Source organism: Hippocampus zosterae, chromosome 11, assembly GCF_025434085.1.
Source record: "Hippocampus zosterae strain Florida chromosome 11, ASM2543408v3, whole genome shotgun sequence".
In the NCBI taxonomy this organism is placed as follows: Eukaryota; Metazoa; Chordata; class Actinopteri; order Syngnathiformes; family Syngnathidae; genus Hippocampus; species Hippocampus zosterae.
Window position 1 is genome coordinate 740,560 of NC_067461.1, and position 16,813 is coordinate 757,372.

Genomic DNA, 16,813 nt, shown 5'->3' on the forward strand with positions numbered 1-16,813 from the left:
TTTGGGGCACTCCAGAGTGCTCCACATCCGAGGCGCCCGAGTCGAAGAAATGGGGTCACGCCGGCGCACGACGTAACCGCCGCCGAAACAACGAGGCTATTCACGCTAATGCGGTTTGCGCGTCGACGCGACGGGAAAACAAAGGGCGGACTTTGAAACGACGGAAGCGCGCACGTGCGTTCTGGCCAGTCGGCCGCGGGCGACCTTTTAATCCGCGCGCAGACAGTAAACGGCTTGATGCGATTGTGAGAGGGCAAAGCGGGGGGCCGAAGGGGCAACCGGCAAGAAGCTTGGCCGCCGCACGTTTGGTGGCGGCGTCAATAAGGGACGGCCAAAGCCTTGGAACGCCATCCCGACTCATTTTCTTGGAAATGCCACTCGAGTGACATTTCAAAAGGCTTCCGTTGTCTCCAAAATGGACGCCGGCGCGCCAAGTGGCCAAATCTGCCCATGCGCGACTTGGACGGCCGATGACCCGGCGTCCCGACGCGAATGGCAAGAATCTCGGCTAACGCGAAGCAAAGCTGCGCCGCTCGGGCCTCAATGGCGAGTCACGGAAGACGTATTTGGCGACATTTGCGCCGGACGTGCGCTCCTCTGACACAAACAAACAAACAAACGCAGCGAGGCACGGCGGGGCGCCGGCGCAATGTTTCTCCCCGCCCGCTTCCGCCGGGCCACTTATCTGCCTACCGCGGAGAAAATCGAGACGGATAGCGGCGCGCAGATGAGCCCCGCCGCACGAGCGCGTGTCCACGTATCCCGACGCGCTTTTCCCGTGTGCGCTTGCCTCTCTTTTTCCACTTATCTTCACACGCAACCCCCCCCCCCCCCCCCCCCCCCCCCGTCCCCGAGCGCAAAGGCGTGAGATGCGAGGAGTGGCGTCCGACGGCGAGGAAGATGCGCGAGCGGCGGCAATATTCCGCCTTTGGCGTGGCGCCCGCTCTCGACCCGGCCCGCCATTGACGGCCTCGATCCAGATCGCGCGGCGTCAACGCCTTTTCATGCTGCCGAGCTTTCCACGTCACGGCGACCGGAAGAGAAGCCGCCCGTCCTCGCGACATTTCTTTCTTGTTCTTAAAAAGGGCCCCAATTTAAGCTAAGTTAGCGTGAGCCGTTCTACAGGATGACATATGAGCTCCTTATGCGGCAGGTGCATGATTGCTTATTCCCCCCAAAGCGGAGCAACTCGTCTTTTCGTGGGACAAAGAGCGCAAAGCGCCGTTGCGCCAGACGAGCGCACCTGGGAGAAAGAAAGCGGGAGCGGCCGCGGGTCAGCCGTCCACCTGTCCGCTCAACGCTCGTCAGAATAGCCCCATTGAGTCGGGCGAATGGGCGGCGGCCCCGCACAAAACCGGCGACTCGGCCGGAGCCCATTACGCCGGCTGAATAGGCGCGCGGAGGCGTGAATGGGTGCAGAGGGAGACGGCAAAACGGGGGAGGATAAGCGTGGGGGAGGCGGCGCCACGCGACGCGACGGGTGGAGGTGATCTCGCAATCGAGGGAGAGAAAGACGCCATTGTGCAATCTTATCTGGCCGACGGCGCACTCGCACCTCACTAAACCACGTCCGATTGAAGGTCTCTCGGGCATCGCGATGAGCTCGGCCCCGCCCGGATGCGCCGGTCAATGGGAACGCGGCGGGGCCTTTCACGCCCGCATTCAAATTCGGCCTTCCTCCAGGCGTCTCGATTCCTCTCTCGGCTCATCCGTACGCCGCTCATCTTTTTCCGACTGCCATCAGAAGACAAGGCGCCATGTAAACCGGGCTACCGACGTTCATTAGCGTTAGCATTAAGCTAGCGGAATTAGCGTTACCATTAAGATAGCGGAATTAGCGTTAGCATTACGCTAGCGGAATTAATTAGCATTAGAATTAAGCTAGCGGAATTAGCGTTAGCATTAAGCTAGCGGAATTAGCGTTAGCATTAAGCTAGCGGAATTAGCGTTAGCATTAAGGTAGCGGAATTAGCGTTAGCATAAAGCTAGCGGAATTAGCGTTACCATTAAGATAGCGGAATTAGCGTTAGCATTACGCTAGCGGAATTAATTAGCATTAGAATTAAGCTAGCGGAATTAGCGTTAGCATTAAGCTAGCGGAATTAGCGTTAGCATTAAGCTAGCGGAATTAGCGTTAGCATTAAGATAGCGGAATTAGCGTTAGCATTAAGGTAGCGGAATTAGCGTTAGCATAAAGCTAGCGGAATTAGCGTTAGCATTACGCTAGCGGAATTAATTAGCGTTAGAATTAAGCTAGCGGAATTAGCGTTAGCATAGAAGCAAAACAAGTTTGCGCAGGGGGGCAGGGGGGGGGCTGACTCGCTACACTTCAGTGGCCACGGTGAAAACTTTTCGCCCGCTCACATAAACACGCCGGCGGGCCTGTATAAATACAAACGGACATTCTGGTGTAAATGAAGCCCAGAGTTATGAAAGACTCTTCAGTTGACTTGAAAATAAACTTGCCTTCTCTCGCCGTTAACGCTTCTCGTCTCCCCTCGTTTTTGCCTCGCCACCTCGGGGCTACTACACTCTTCATCTCTTGTCATCTTTCTTTTTTCTTTTTCGCCTCTCCCGCTACCACCCCGCGCTGCCTCGCCCCACCGCAGGGCCACTCCAGTCTAAATGGAGAGATTAGTCTAAAGTGGGTGCTGTCACGGAGATCAACCCGAGACGGAGTCCGATCCGGAGCGACCCGAGCCGACAGCGGACCGGCTCGGCGCGAGGGATGCTATTAAATGGAATATTTCTGACAGCCGGCTCGCGGCGGCGGCCTCTGGCGCGCGGCTCCCCCGCGCCGGCCCGGCGTTGAAGCGAGGTGAAGCCGAGTAACAGCCGGCGCGGCGCTTTAACCTAATAAATGGCCACATATGATCACAAATAAATACGGCGGCTTAGGCGAGGAGGCTTTGGAGTCCCCCACCTGTCTGCGGCACGCACGTACAGGAAACGGGACCGCGGCAAAAAGGCCCGCGGAGGGGCGGCGGCGGCCGGCTGACAAAAGCCATTTCATCATCACGCGTTCACCTCATCGACACGTTAATCGACCACAATAGCTTCCTAATCGCGTAATCCGAAGAAATGAGGCACCTTTAAATTGCGATTGCACAGCTGGAACGGGAGGGCGGGAGCGTTTGGGCTTTGGGCATTAGCGCTTACGCTGCTAAACGTCAACGCAAGTAAGCCTTTGATCCCATTTTCACAATTCTAATGATGATTAACAGCTAGCCAGTGCGGCGTCGTAGCGACGTTTACGTGGAAAATTCAGCGTGTGTGAAATGTTTTGGACATAGAGAGATATAAAAACACGGAGACGTCAATGTTAGCCAAACGGCATCGGGGCCAAAATGTTTTGGATGAAAAATGGACGGATTCATCGTCTTCAATGTGTTTCCACAAAGGCGATAGCAATCGGATTCTTGTCCTTTGGCTACACATTAGAGATCAGATTTTTTTTTTGTTGCCCTTTTACATCTGGGAACCGAAGCTCAGAGAGGGAATGCTCGCCTAGCTTACACAAGCCAAGTGTTGACGCGCACCATCGATGCCGAGCGCTCCGTCCGCTCTGATTTTTGCACGTATTGTTTGTGGAGTGATGGGAGCACTCGAGCGGCGTGCCGTGGGCTGTGCATTGTGTGGAAAGCGCAGCAAAAAAAAAAAAAAAAACCCCAAAACCTGGGCTCCTGTTTACACCTCTTTGCAAATGAAAGTGACTCCTCCCCACTCGAGCGGCACTAACAACGCGGCTGAAACGGCTTCACGCGTGCGCCGCGCGCCTCGACGCCGCCGCCGCCGCAACATGAATAACTCGAGTGTTTTGTTATAGCGAATGCCACCTCGCATTAAGGTCGCGTTACAAACAGCAATTGACCTCGGAGTGCCGGCGTTGACGCGTTTGCGCCTGCAACCAGACCCTTCAGTTGGACGAGGTGGGATTAAAAGCGCCCAGAGAGAACCCATCACGTATGCATTGGAAAGAAGAAGAGGGGGGGGGGGGAGAAAAAAAATCCTCCTCACTGCAATTATTCAAGAGCGGCTGTCGGGCAGGAAGCGGCGAAGAGCCAAGCGGGAGGAGGATTAAGGCCGGGTTAGGCCGGCGAGGGCCGCCGATGAATAAGAACGACTCGCCGCGCGTTTGCGGTCGTCGCAAAGGACGGCGTCATGCGTGATGGCGAGCGCAAAAGGCTCCGGCAGAAAACAGCCGTCGGGGAATCAAAACCATGCGAGGGCACCGAAGACGCCGAGTGTGCGCTTGCCCCCCCAATAAAAACATTGCCCGCTTCTTTCACAACAAGTCCGCCAAACATGTTTGCACTCGTTGGGCCTCGGCGGAGGTCTGCGTTTCCATCGCGCGTCGTTCTCCTCGCCGCTAAGAGGGGCCAAATGGAGCGCAAGTCAATGGAGGAAGTTGTCCGCATGCCGACAATGCGGCAAAGACCTTGAATGTACATGAGGCATTCAGACACGGGGGGGGGGGGGGGGGGGGGGGGAGAAGTGGAAGAAGAGGAAGTTGAAGAAAGGGACAAAGGTTTCATATCAGAAAATCCACAATGAGACGGAGTTTCGTAGAGATGCGCCACCTTTCACGATCAAGCGTTTGCCAAAAGATTTGCGTGGCGGTATTTCGAGCGCCGTCTTTCAAAGAGCCGATGACTATTATCCGCCGAGGTTCCAGGCGGGCCGACCCGGGCCAGTTCTACGCGGATTCATTGTCGCGGGCGGATCGGCGGCGCATTGTCGTCGACGCAGAGAGGGAATATTGTGCGCGGCGGTCACAGGTCGGCCATACAAAAGCGCGCGCCAGAAGTGCGCGTCTCCGCAACGCGGCCCCCGCCCGCGCAAACATCCTCAGCGCTTTTCACAAAAATGCGCACCGGGTCACGGGTGATTTCCAAACACTTCCCTTCTTTCAGCGCGGGGACAAATACGAGACGGAAGGCTAAAAAAACACCAGCGCTGGAGTCTCGCTCGCCGGAGCTTTGGGAAGCGTGATGCTCGGATCCGCGCTCGATTGAAAAAGATTCACCGGATCGACCATGGGGAGAAAAGATGACGGAAAACACGGCTTCGGCGGGGGCGGCCCGGCCGAGAGCGGCCGAGCGCGACGCCGCGGGCCGTCCCCGCTATTCGGACGGACGTTTCCGGTCCTTGCCATCGGGTCCACACGAGTGTCCTAAAATGGGCGGGGCGCGCGATGAGCTAGCTTAAGCGGCGGCGTGAGATGACGCCGTCATGTGGCAAGTAAAGGCCCAATGGTCCAAATGGGAATCTTTTCTCGTTAACGGGATTGCGCTCGCTGCGGGCCTCGCCTCCGAACATGTGGGGGGGGGGGCCGTGCCCGCGCCCAGGCTAAAAGCCCGACTTAGTCCTCGTGAATATTGCATGGCGCTAATGTTTCGCAGCCCAGTGCAGATTGGCAACATCTCGTCTCACGGGTGGGCCGCGGGAGCGAAGACGAGGACGGCGGGGGGAAGAAGAGCGGCGAGGTGGACTCGTCCGTTTGCCGCCGCCACTTGAGATCGAGGACGCGGTGGAACATGCGCCGGCGACGGCACACGTGTCGCTCGGCCACGTCAAGGCAATCGTGCGGTAAGCGTCGCCTCGCGCGATACAAAGAAAGGCAACAAGTCAAAGTGGTTCGGGGAGTCTCCAAAAAAAAAAAAAAAAAAGGGATCCACGACATAATATGAAAAAAGGCGCAGTGCAGTATTGTAGTACTCTCCCCCCAGCCCCCCCCCCACCCCCGTTCGACATGCCGTTCTAGCATCAATGGAGGTCTTCGCACAGACTTAACAGCGACACATCAGATAGCGAGCGAGAGAACGCGAGCGACGGATAAGACGAGAAATATTAGGGGGTGTACCCGCCCCCCCCCCATGTTTTTCCCATTTTGCCAAATGGACAAATGCCCAAAAATGCATTTTTCGGCAAAGACTGGCATCCCTTCTTTCTCCGTCGCGCGGAAACGCAAATGACGAAGCGTGCAAAGCCGCCCCCCGTTTCTTCCGAGTGACGCGCACGCGTGCTGCGGCGCGTCAACCAAAACAGTTTGCCGTTGTCGAAATGGGACGGCGGGATCTTGACAACGTCGATTCGGAGGCCGCGGAGAGCGCCCGAATCAAGCGGCCACGCGCAGCAGGGGGGAGGTCCTCATCAGCGCAAGGTGCGTTTGTTTTACCCGCACACAAATCACATCAAGTGATTAGATGGCGGCAAGTCCCCGCGGCGACACCTTTGGGGGACGGCAGAACAAGACGATAACGTGGGGAGATTCCCTCGGCAAATCACACAAAAGGCACTCGGGCAAATCACGTATGCACAAATGCCAGCGTGCCGGGATCTCAATCACACACACACACACACACACACAATGAGAGAGGGACGCCACCGGGAAATCAGCAACCAATCAGAATAATTTGACTGGGATGATGACAGGTCTGTCCACAGGACAATCTGAAGCCGCTGTCACCCAGAGAGCAGCTTTATCACCCCCCGCCCCGCCCTCCCTCCCCAAACACACACACACATATGCAATCTCACACACATTACTGCGTCTACGCGTCCTCACTTGTCACCTTCCTGACGAGCGCATGCGCGCGCAGCCGCTCAATTTCCTCATTTCGATATCGAATCCAACGAGACGTCAGTCATACGGGCAAAGGCGTCGGTCTCCTCAACCGCCGCAGCGGGTGGGGGGCGTTTGGGAGAGCCAAGGTGGCGGAAAATACCGCGAGACGAGAGTGGACTCTAGTGGACGCCGTCACTGGCGCGCCAACGGCTTCGTTGTGCGTTTTTCTACGCGAGCCGTTTCACGGACGGCGAATGAACTGCAACAACGTGCAAAAACAAAACATTGATGATGACGACGATCAGATTTGGAAAAAGTATTCCCGGAAGCGGAAGCAAATCCCAACGCAAAGCGGCGTTTATTTGCGACAAGGGAATTGTCATGAAACGCGCGAGACAACAAAAGTGGGCCAGGCCTGGAAAGTGAGAAGATGTCGAGAAAAGCCAATCGCAGTTGTCGATTTTCATCAAGAAATCAATTGGATTGACGTCTTGAAACGCGCGATATGGCCGTTCCACTCGCGCCGACTTCCGATGGCCGCGGCGGCTAAAACATAATCCGAGAGCGGGCGAGGGAACGGCGGCCGTTTTGGGGCGGCGGCCGAAGGGGCTTACGCTTTGCTCCCGCAGCGCTTTGAAGCAACGCTAAGATGTTGTCGAGCGGGAACGTTATTGACGTTTCTACGGCAACCCGGCGGCTCCAGCGGAGGATTATGTCGCCGCGCGAGGACGGGAGAGCGGCCGCAGACGACGACGATGGTGGTGGTGGCGGAATGGAAGGAAAAGGTTTTTTTTTCTCTTGAAACGCTCCTCAATCGAAGGGGGGGCAGGGGGGGGGGTGAGAGCCACTGGAGCGCAACTGTCTCCAAAATCGGGCTCAAATGTTTTCCTTCCCTCCATGGCCAAAAGATGGCGACAAAGGACAACTTGTGTCCAAATGAAGCGCCTCACTTCACTTGAATAGCGCAACATGGAAGAAAGACGCGGCGAGATGGAGTCCTTTTCGTGCTTCGGCTTCATCTTGGCCAAAACAAAACAAAAAAAAGCTGATTGGTCCATTTTTTGGCGCATAACAGAATATCGTTCCGAAAAAAATCTGTGAATCGCGAGTAGGACCCAAGGAATTAATTGCTGTGATTTTTTTTTCTTTCCTCAAATGTGCTTGACTATAACAGACAGAACCCCCCCCCCCACCCCCCCTGTCCAGGTGCACGAACTGAGTGAGTTTTGGGGCTCGTCGAGGCCTCCCGAAAGACAAGTCGTACGTGAATTTTTCGGCGGCCAAGTGTCCACACAAAGCTCGTCCTTTCAAATGTTTGCTAGCCCGGTGAGTCTCTCTCACCAGCCAGCAAGGGGGGGGGGGGGGCTAAAAATAGGCACACGTTCTGGGCTTGCCTCGCTCGCTGTCCCGCATCAATCAAATCTACTCCCCAATGATCATCTGTTTAAGGCAGATTATCTGAGGGAAAGCAATCTATCGAATTACAATAGCACCACTTTATCCACCTCGCCAGGCATCATAACCCCCCCCCCCCCCCCCACACCCCGCCCGCATGCGCATGCGCGCGACTTCCACAGAACAATGTCCGGCGCATGTTTTTGGCCCCGCGCGCACAAGGACAGAGGAAGCAAAGCCTCGTCTCTTGTCAAAAGCGGCAGCCAAATCGTTTGCGGTTGATTTTTGAGTGGGCCTTTCGATAATTGCATGCTATCTGTGCGGTTGCGCTCTGGTGCGAAGGGGCCGGGGGGGGGGCAACAAACAAGAAATTAAATAGCTCTCAAAGAAGCACGCATAACATACTTGTGAAATGCAACAACAAGAAAAAATGTCATTCGTTTGTTGTTCAATTCAAACAATGACAAAATACATCCTCATTATTTTTGAAAAGTCATTTTTGTGATACGACTTTCGTGATGCTCATCATATTTATATAGCGCCAGCCTTGCGGCGCAATGGTTTGAACTGACCGTGGCAATATCAATATTAAACAGCAATGCCCCCCCCCCCCACCCGTCCCTCAAAACAGCACTTTTCTTCTTCTCAGAAAAATACGACACTTGATATTTGGTGGAGTATTGCGCCGCCGGTGTATTATTTTGCACATTTGTACACCGTATGAGATGACCTATATATGCATCAGTTCATTTTTTTTCAACTTGATTTCTAAACTCTACATCCGGATGTAAAGTTTTCAACCCTCACCTGGTCAAGACCCGACAAGACGCAACCCGTCGCCGTTAGCCGCCGCCGTTAGCACCGAAGCGGCGATCGCGGGGGGCGACGAGCCGCGCGACGCTGACAACCGCTCTCAAAATGGCTTCGTGCGGCGGCGGTCCCGGCGGGAAAGCCTCGCGGCTAATCTGGGCTGCGACAACAAGACGCGGAAAGCGAGATTAGCCGCGCTGAGACGTTAAGTCGCGCGGGAGTGCGCCTGCCTGCCTGCCCGCCCGGCTCGCGCAGACACCGACTTCTTCTGACGAGTAATTAAAAGAATTTCCGCCGCCGTTGCCAACTCCACTTAATAATACAAATACGCAGTGCTGCCCGTGTGTGTGTGTGTGTGTGTGTGTGTATACTCCTCAGCCGCGGGGGCCTGCCATGTGCTGCAGGCACTCTCGCTGAACAATCAAAACAGCTCAATTTAGGCTTTATCTGCAGCTCAAGCATGCAAATAAACACACACACACACACACACAGGAATGAGACAAAAAGGACAAAGTGGCAAGAAGAAGAAGAGGAGGAGGAAGAGGAGGAGGAGAAGAGCGGCATCAGCAGCAGCGTGTGCGCGTGGCTGATGATGCCAGCAGTTTGGAAGGACGGGTAAACTCGGCGACGCGGCTGCACATGATCAATATCTTCCGCCTCTTAAACGGCCCCTCTCTCTCACTCTCTCTCCCTCACTCTCTCACACACACACACGCACGCGCTTTGCCACCTAGGAATTCGAAGGCTTGGAGGTATCGACTGGGGCGGGGGTGCGGTAGCCGAGCGAGAGGCAATCCATAACGAGGGGTCAATCAATTAAGAGCGTACATCACGAGGCGAACGCATCGAGGGCGACCGTGTGTAATCAAGTGTCCTTTTTTTTTTTTCTTTCATGGACATCACATTCATTAGAGGAGAAGTGAACGGATCCCAAAATGGAGGACAGGTGACGACGGCTAAACGCTGCAGCGCACAGATAACCAAGTCGACTGTTCAACGCTATTAACATGCAGCCGGCGTCGGAAGCCCGAGCCGGCGTTCTTCTTCCTCGACAGACGCGGGGCGGTCAAACGCCAGCCTCCGCTGCCACCCGAAGGCCACGCGCGGCACTGCGGTGTCAAAAGTGCAGCCGCCTCGGAGCCGCGCGGGCCTCGCCCTTTCTCCACACATTTCTTGATGAATGTGGCGGAAGCGCGGCGGATTCGTGGTGAGCATGTCGTGTCTCGCAGTTGGGAGGTCTCACTTTTGCATGCTTTGCCCCGACGTGCGCGCTTCGCCTTTCCCTCCCGCGTTACAAAACGAGCATGTTGGGTTTCATGGCAGAAGACCAACTAGACCGACGGTTTTGGGTTTACATTTGCTGAGCACGTCATGGGCTTGCAATCCCCCCCCCCCCCCCCCCCCCCCAAAAGAGCCACCGTTTCCTTGCTCTCAGTTGATGCGGCCTTCCTCTGCCATCTAGTGTCGCAACGGCTTCAACTGCTCCTCCGCCATCTGCTTTTTTACGGTCCCAAACGAAACGGGGGCGCTACCCTGCGGGCCACCGCTTCCATCAAGTGACAGAAAGTCGGAAGGGAGTCAAAGGCCCGCGACACCGCGCGCAAAGAGAGATTTCCAAGAGCCAATCGGTATGATGGCATCGTTCCGAGGCGATTTTCCACAGCTAACTGCTCATTTCTAAATAACGGACGAGCCGAGCACTCGGCGTTGGGGCGTCCGCGCGACGACTGCGCCGACGAGCGACTTGCGCGCGACGACTGCGCCAACCGAGGCCGCGAGCCGGTTTGAAAACAACCTTTGCCAAGAGCAGCCGCGAGCTCCGATCAACAAAAAGAAAGAAAGAAATAACAATGGGAATCATGGTATTCGCCCAGCCGATCGACTATGGGGCCCGGAAAAGACAGCGGCCGCGCGTGCGGCTCTCGTGTAAATTGCAATCTGTGGAGTCGATTCTTTTCCGGAGGCGGCCGCAATCTTTTGTCAAGCCAATGTTCTCCATAGCCCGCCTGAGGGCGCACGGCGCTCCCAATTTCGTCGGCGCAGCTGGAGTCTTTTCAACCAGACTGTTCGCGGCGAATAGCGTCGCCGACAACTGGGAGAGCGCAGTTCAAACTCAAAAGAAAAAAAAAAACCTTACAAACTCACCAAGGCGCAGACAAGCGAGCGTAATGGCGGCAAAAAAAAAAAAAAAGCCCACGGGCGGGTGTAATGACAGGCTCCTAACAACAGACAGACTAGCGCCACCGACTTTGCGTTGGGTTTGGGAGGCCAGAAAGAACCCGAAGCATCCCGACAGCGTTTCTCCACCAGATGGCGCCCCGGCCGCATTCGATCCGCACGCTCGGCCGCTTTCCCGAGTCTTTTTCTCACCCCGGCCAGAGGGAGGACTGCACATCACGTTTTCCGAAGAAGGTTTCGCCGCGGCGTCACGGCGGACAAAGACGGCCGAACGGACAAACAAAGCCCGTCACCCCAACAACAAAAGACGCTGTCGTGTGTAACCTCCCCGAGCTTTGCTTCCGTACAAACGCCAAGCGCGGCTTTGTTAGCGACACGCTCCTTCCTGTTATTGTCTTCCGATTGTTTGGCTGCACTCTGGGGCCTTTGGTTTTTTTTTTTTTTTTTTGGAACTCAATAAAGACGACCTTGTGTCTGCAATTTGCCGTCTAATGGGGGGAAAAAGGAAAAAAATCACAGGAAATAAGGGAGGGGGGAGCTTCATTTCACCTTTCGGATAGTTTGTCAAGCTTGAATCGAATCGCTACTCGGGTTTACGTCGGGGGGTCGGCAAAGCAAGACAACGGAAGCGCTGCGGTTTTCTCCCGTCATCTTGACATAACCATCGGCAGTTTGCCAACGAACAGAATCCAGGGGGGGATCGATTGAGTTGAAAGATTGCCGTTGCGCACCGTGAATCGGTTTGGGGTAAACACCGGGCAGCGAAAACAGCGCGCGAGACTGCGAAAGAGGACGCTAACGGCGGAGAGAGCGGCTGCGGACGCAACGCTCGTTGGTCAAGCGGAATTATTGGAATGGCAATCGGGGCCGAGCCGCGCCGCAACGCTCCTTTTGGCCGACCGGGAGCTTCGCTTCATCAAAAGCGCTTCAACCTATTTGAGAGCAAACAAAGCCGCACTGCTTTACTGGACTCATAGTGCGTGCGGCGTGCGAATACTCCTTTTCGACGCTCTCTGGACATTGCGTGTGTGTGTGTGTGTGTGTGTGTGTGTGTGTGTGTGTGTGTGTGTGTGTGTCCTGGTGCGGCTAATGGTCCCTGGAGGCAGGCCAAGGTCCATCAGCAGACAGCAGGCATTAGTGTCCAGCCCGAGTATTGATGGAGCGTCGGCGCTCAACGGCGGCCCCTCCCTACTGCCACCGAGCGGGAGGGGCGCGTGCGCAATAGCTCTGCGTGTGTCCTCACGAGTGGCAAATGTGCACCAAGTGGCGAGCGCAGTCCCACCTGGTGGGACATCACCAATCGGCGTGTGATAACCGCTGTAGCCCTTTCCAAGAAAATGGCCGCCAACTAGGATGTCCGCACTGCCTCCTGTGGACACTTATGGACGGAAAAACACAAACGCGTCTTCGAATGTAAACGTGTCCATTCCAAATACGCCGATACAATCTGCCAATCTTGCCGATTGGTCGTTTCGACCGAGCGTCGGACGATTTCAGCCTTCCGGCAACATTTGCTCGCCCGCGCTGTACGTTTCCCTCCTAAGCAAAGTCGCGGCGGCAGTTGACGTGCCGCGGTTCCACGTCACCGAGGACTTTTCATTATTTGCTGGGGAAAATCTGCTCGTCGTGATGGTGAAATTCAAGTTATCAAGGCGTTTCGTTGTCAGCACAACGGGCACGTGGAAAATGAAAGACGTGAAATTGGGACTGTGTGAAATGTTGTCAACAGGCTACGCTGCAGAGAGGTCCCGTTGGACAAATGAAAGACAAAATGCTGAAGAGGGGCCATATAGCTGTGCGGGTGTGCGTGTGTGTGCGTGTGAAGGATAGCACATCTGACATTGATCTCACACACACCAGGCTAGCACTTAACACTTGGACTGTAGCAACTAATATACTCACCCCCGCTATTACAGCCCCACTGGAGGCACAGCATGTGTGTGTGTGTGTGTGTGGGGGTGTGCCGGCGACTCCCAAAGCCATGCCGCTACAGCTCAGACAGACAGACACACAAGCTAACGCGGCTAAAAGTGTGATGATAAGTGTCCTCTGCGAGATTTGTGCACTTTTGAATGCGCCGGCGGCTGGCCACAGTCGCTAACCGCTAGTTGGGCGGCAGAATGCGCCGGCGACTCGCTAACTGCTGGTTTGGCGACACACGCTTCACGCCACCTCCATTGACCACCGCGGCTCCATTTGGACTCCTATTTGGGAGCGTATCACTTTCAAGTTTCAAAGATGGATGTCGACAAATAAATAGCAGCTAGTCGGAGTCATTTACACCTGCCTGCTTGCTGGCTTGCTTGCTCGTGGGGCATTTTGCCTCCAGTTTTGGCGCATAAATTGCGCCAAAACTACCAATTTTGGATAACTCGACTGTTAAAAACTTGAGGTAGCTCTTCATTGGTTGGCGTTTTTTTCCCCGCGTCGCTTCTCCACGACATGCGAGCGCACGCAGGTGTGCCTTGTTTACATCGCAGCTCAGAGGATGCCCATACCTTATATGGTCATCGTCACGCCGTGAGATTTGCATCCAAGCACAGGAGGTGCGAAGGCCGGGTGAGGCTCTCGCACACACGCGTGCCGCGGCCAAATGTACCCCCCCGCCGCCGCCCCCACTCAATGAAAGAGGTGCAATTAGAGCATCCCACTCCAATTAAGCAGCTCTCTAAACAAATCCGCATTAGGCCCTCCATTGTGGCCGCGCTCAAAAACAGCCACTTGGGAAAACAGCATAAAAGCTTCAAAAGTGTTTCTTCTCCGGGAGGTGTGAGCGCACGCACACCCGTGTCTTCGTACACCGGCACAGAATCCGCGATTGTCGCGGCGACGGCAGTCACCGGTGAGCGGCGGAGCGACCCGCCGCAAGAGGGCAACGGGAGGCATAAATCATCATAAATCTGTTTCTGTTGATTGAAAAACATAAACACTTTGTTTTGCATTTGCTTGCCTTCGCGTAGCCAAAGCGAACGGAGCCACCGACTTCAATCCGAGTAAGCCACTGAGCCATTTGGCGTCGCGCTAATACGTCTCGCGCCGCAAACAAGTTGGACGCTGAAGGATCACGGACACGTCAACTATTTATGGAGGCTTAGTCCGCGGACTGCGCGCATAACAAATATTTGCTCTCGTTCAAAAGCAACAGGAAGGCGATTAAGCGGGGCTAATGTCGGGGTTGGCTGACTTAAACGGAGAAAAATCCAATCGTCGTAGCCGTCCGGAGGGGGGGGGCCGGCTTTGCTTTTAAGGGAGGTGGGAACGACCTCTTCTTATTACTCTTGCTTTTCCGCCACACCTAATTCCACGCTGAGCGGATTTTCTATGAGGTCTGAGAAAAGGAAGGAGACATGCTTGCTGTTCAAGTATGTCCTTGTAATTAGCCCAGTATTAGTGGCGCTCACAATACAACGGCACTGAGAAGGGAAGCCCCCCCCCCCTTTAACGCTCGACTCATTTCCTGAGCCCGCTCCCCGCTGCTTGCTGGTGCTAGCGCACGCACGCGCATATGCGCACACGCCCACAGACAAGCTCAACTTGCGTATCCCATCAACTCTAATGGTGGGGGGGGGGGGCGGGGGGGTCTCCGGGGCAAAGCTACACCCAAGCGCTCCCCTTCAATCCCTGTTGTGCTTAAAGCTGCATGGTGGTTTAGTGCAGGGACTTTTTCAGTGTGTGTGGGTGGGGGGGGGGGGGCTGTGGGGGGGTTTCAGGGCGTCAGATTGCATTGAGCGCTAAAACATCCCAGAGTGCATGAGGACAACCCGGCGACGACAGGCGAATCCTTGCCCCTCGTCGCTTTGGGCCTCCGGAGAAAAATCAATTACTTTCAATTAAGTCAAGCGGCCCGACTCTTTCTCAACGTGCCCCCGAGCCTTCGACGCCGCCGCGCTCCACAGATTCACTTCAAGCGCGCGATGCCGCGCTCGCCGACGCACGCGGGCGGCAAAGTCATCGCGGAGGCTTGGACAATGTCCGCTCAATCGCCAGGTGAGGTGAAGTGGGGGATTTTGTAAATGGCCTCTTCCTGATGGCAAACTTGGAGATTCGAACGTAAAGCAAAGTTGAAAGCGCCCTCTTAGCTCCTTGCCAACAGGAATCGGAATGAACGTCGGCGGCGGGCGTTGACACCTTCCACGCGGGAAGAGCGGACTGCACGAGCACAAGCGCATCGGTGAATTCCAGTGAGCGATTGCGACCCGGTCACGGTCGGGCATGTGATCTTTGACTGGAGTCACCCCAAAGCCCCCGCCGCCGACCTCTTAGCCAAAAGCCTCGCAAAGTCAACATGGGCTCAGCGCCTCAAACACTCACGCAAAAATAAAAACAAAGACCCACACGGGGTGTATTCTTAGCGGTCCGAAGCCTCGGGGGAAGAGTGACGCGTCGGCCCCGGTCAGAGTGTGCGGGCAGGGGTGGGGAAGGTGCGGCGGCTCCAAAACGCACGTCGACGGCGCGGCGGCGGAATCGAGCGGAACGGAGGCGTCGCGCTCTCCGTCGCCCGCCGCTCGCGCTGGTGAAACCATCGACTGCGGCCTATTGTCGGCTAAGACGTCACGCATTGTTCACGTCTGCGCTCGGCGGCGGCGCAAACACAAAAGCGCGAAGGGGAGAGAAAGAGAGCGACGGGGTCGTGTCGGCGGGGGGCAGCAATTTAAAGCCCAGTCGGCGTTTTAGGGCCGGCGGGCCTAATCCGGCCGGCCTTTGGAGTCGGCTATTGAACGGGACGCGGGGACCCCCAAGGATCCGGGCTGGTCCGCACCTCAGGGCTGACGGATTAGCGGGACGGCGACGGGAAGGTGGCCGAGGTACGCCAGGTGCGTCGGTGCGGGGGTGGGGGCGGGGGGGCGGCGGCGCGTCGGTAGCCCCGCGTGGACTTGGAAGGGCTCCTCTCCCGTTTCCAGCAGGAACGCAAGCGTACCCCGGGGGCTGCCACGGGGTCACCTCTGCTCCTTTCAGAGCCTCCTCTCAACCAGCTCTAATTGATCTCACGCATTGCTAGTCCCAAACATGGGATGGAGAGCGGGGGAGGGGAGGAGGGGGGGGGGGGCGGCTCATTGTCTGAGGAACTTGCTCTCCTCCACGCAAACGCACAGTGAGGCGTGAGCGGCGTCCGAAGCGCGCTGCGGTTGCGCCCGGCCGAGACGGCTCCCCGCTTCTGTTGATCGGATCGCAAAAGGCTTCATGGCGTTCCGATTGCGAGAAACGGAGACGGCAACAAAGCTTGGCAATTTCGGCTCAGGTAGACAGCATCGGAGGACAAAAATTCTTTTGCGGTGGAGCGCCGCCCTTATGTCATTTGGGTTGATTTGTCGGGCCAGATTCTGGCACCAACTAGGTCTTGGAAAAAAAAAAAAAAACCTACGTTCACCCGATTGGCTCTCAATCAGTCCAACTGGTGTCGGGGTCTCATGTTTTTGCCGCCTCTCCAAGGAGCGTCCCTCCCCGAGTTTTACAGCTGCGATTTTCGGGACTCTCTGACCGGTCGGTTGCCTTAAATGCGAAGTGTGCTCTCAAGAAAGTTTGTTTTCCTAAGATGATCTGCAAATGACATGCCCATTATGGCGCAAGCATGCAGAGTTCAAGAAAGACGGGCCGACGGCCTCCGGCCCCCGCCCGCAGGCTTCCTCTCCCCCGCCCCCGCCCAAGAGATACTCTCATCTCCGGCTGCACTGGTCCACCGGTTGAGTCGGGAACTCACTTCCCCATCTGGCCAAGCGTGCCTCCAGCTGGGAGGAAGCCGAAACGCGGGGGAACACTGAAGAAAGCGGACGCGCACTGGAACAAGCGCCATCATCATCATCATCATCATCAACCGAGGCACGATGAGGACCTTCGTCTTTTTATTGGACGCCATGGTCTCCC

General features: G+C 56.0%; 1 protein-coding gene across 1 annotated transcript in view; it reads right to left on the reverse strand.

The window, feature by feature from the left end:
- camkmt (calmodulin-lysine N-methyltransferase) overlaps positions 1-16,813 on the reverse strand; it is a 34,386-nt gene that overhangs the window by 15,799 nt on the left and 1,774 nt on the right. The gene's annotated exons all lie outside the window — the stretch shown is intronic.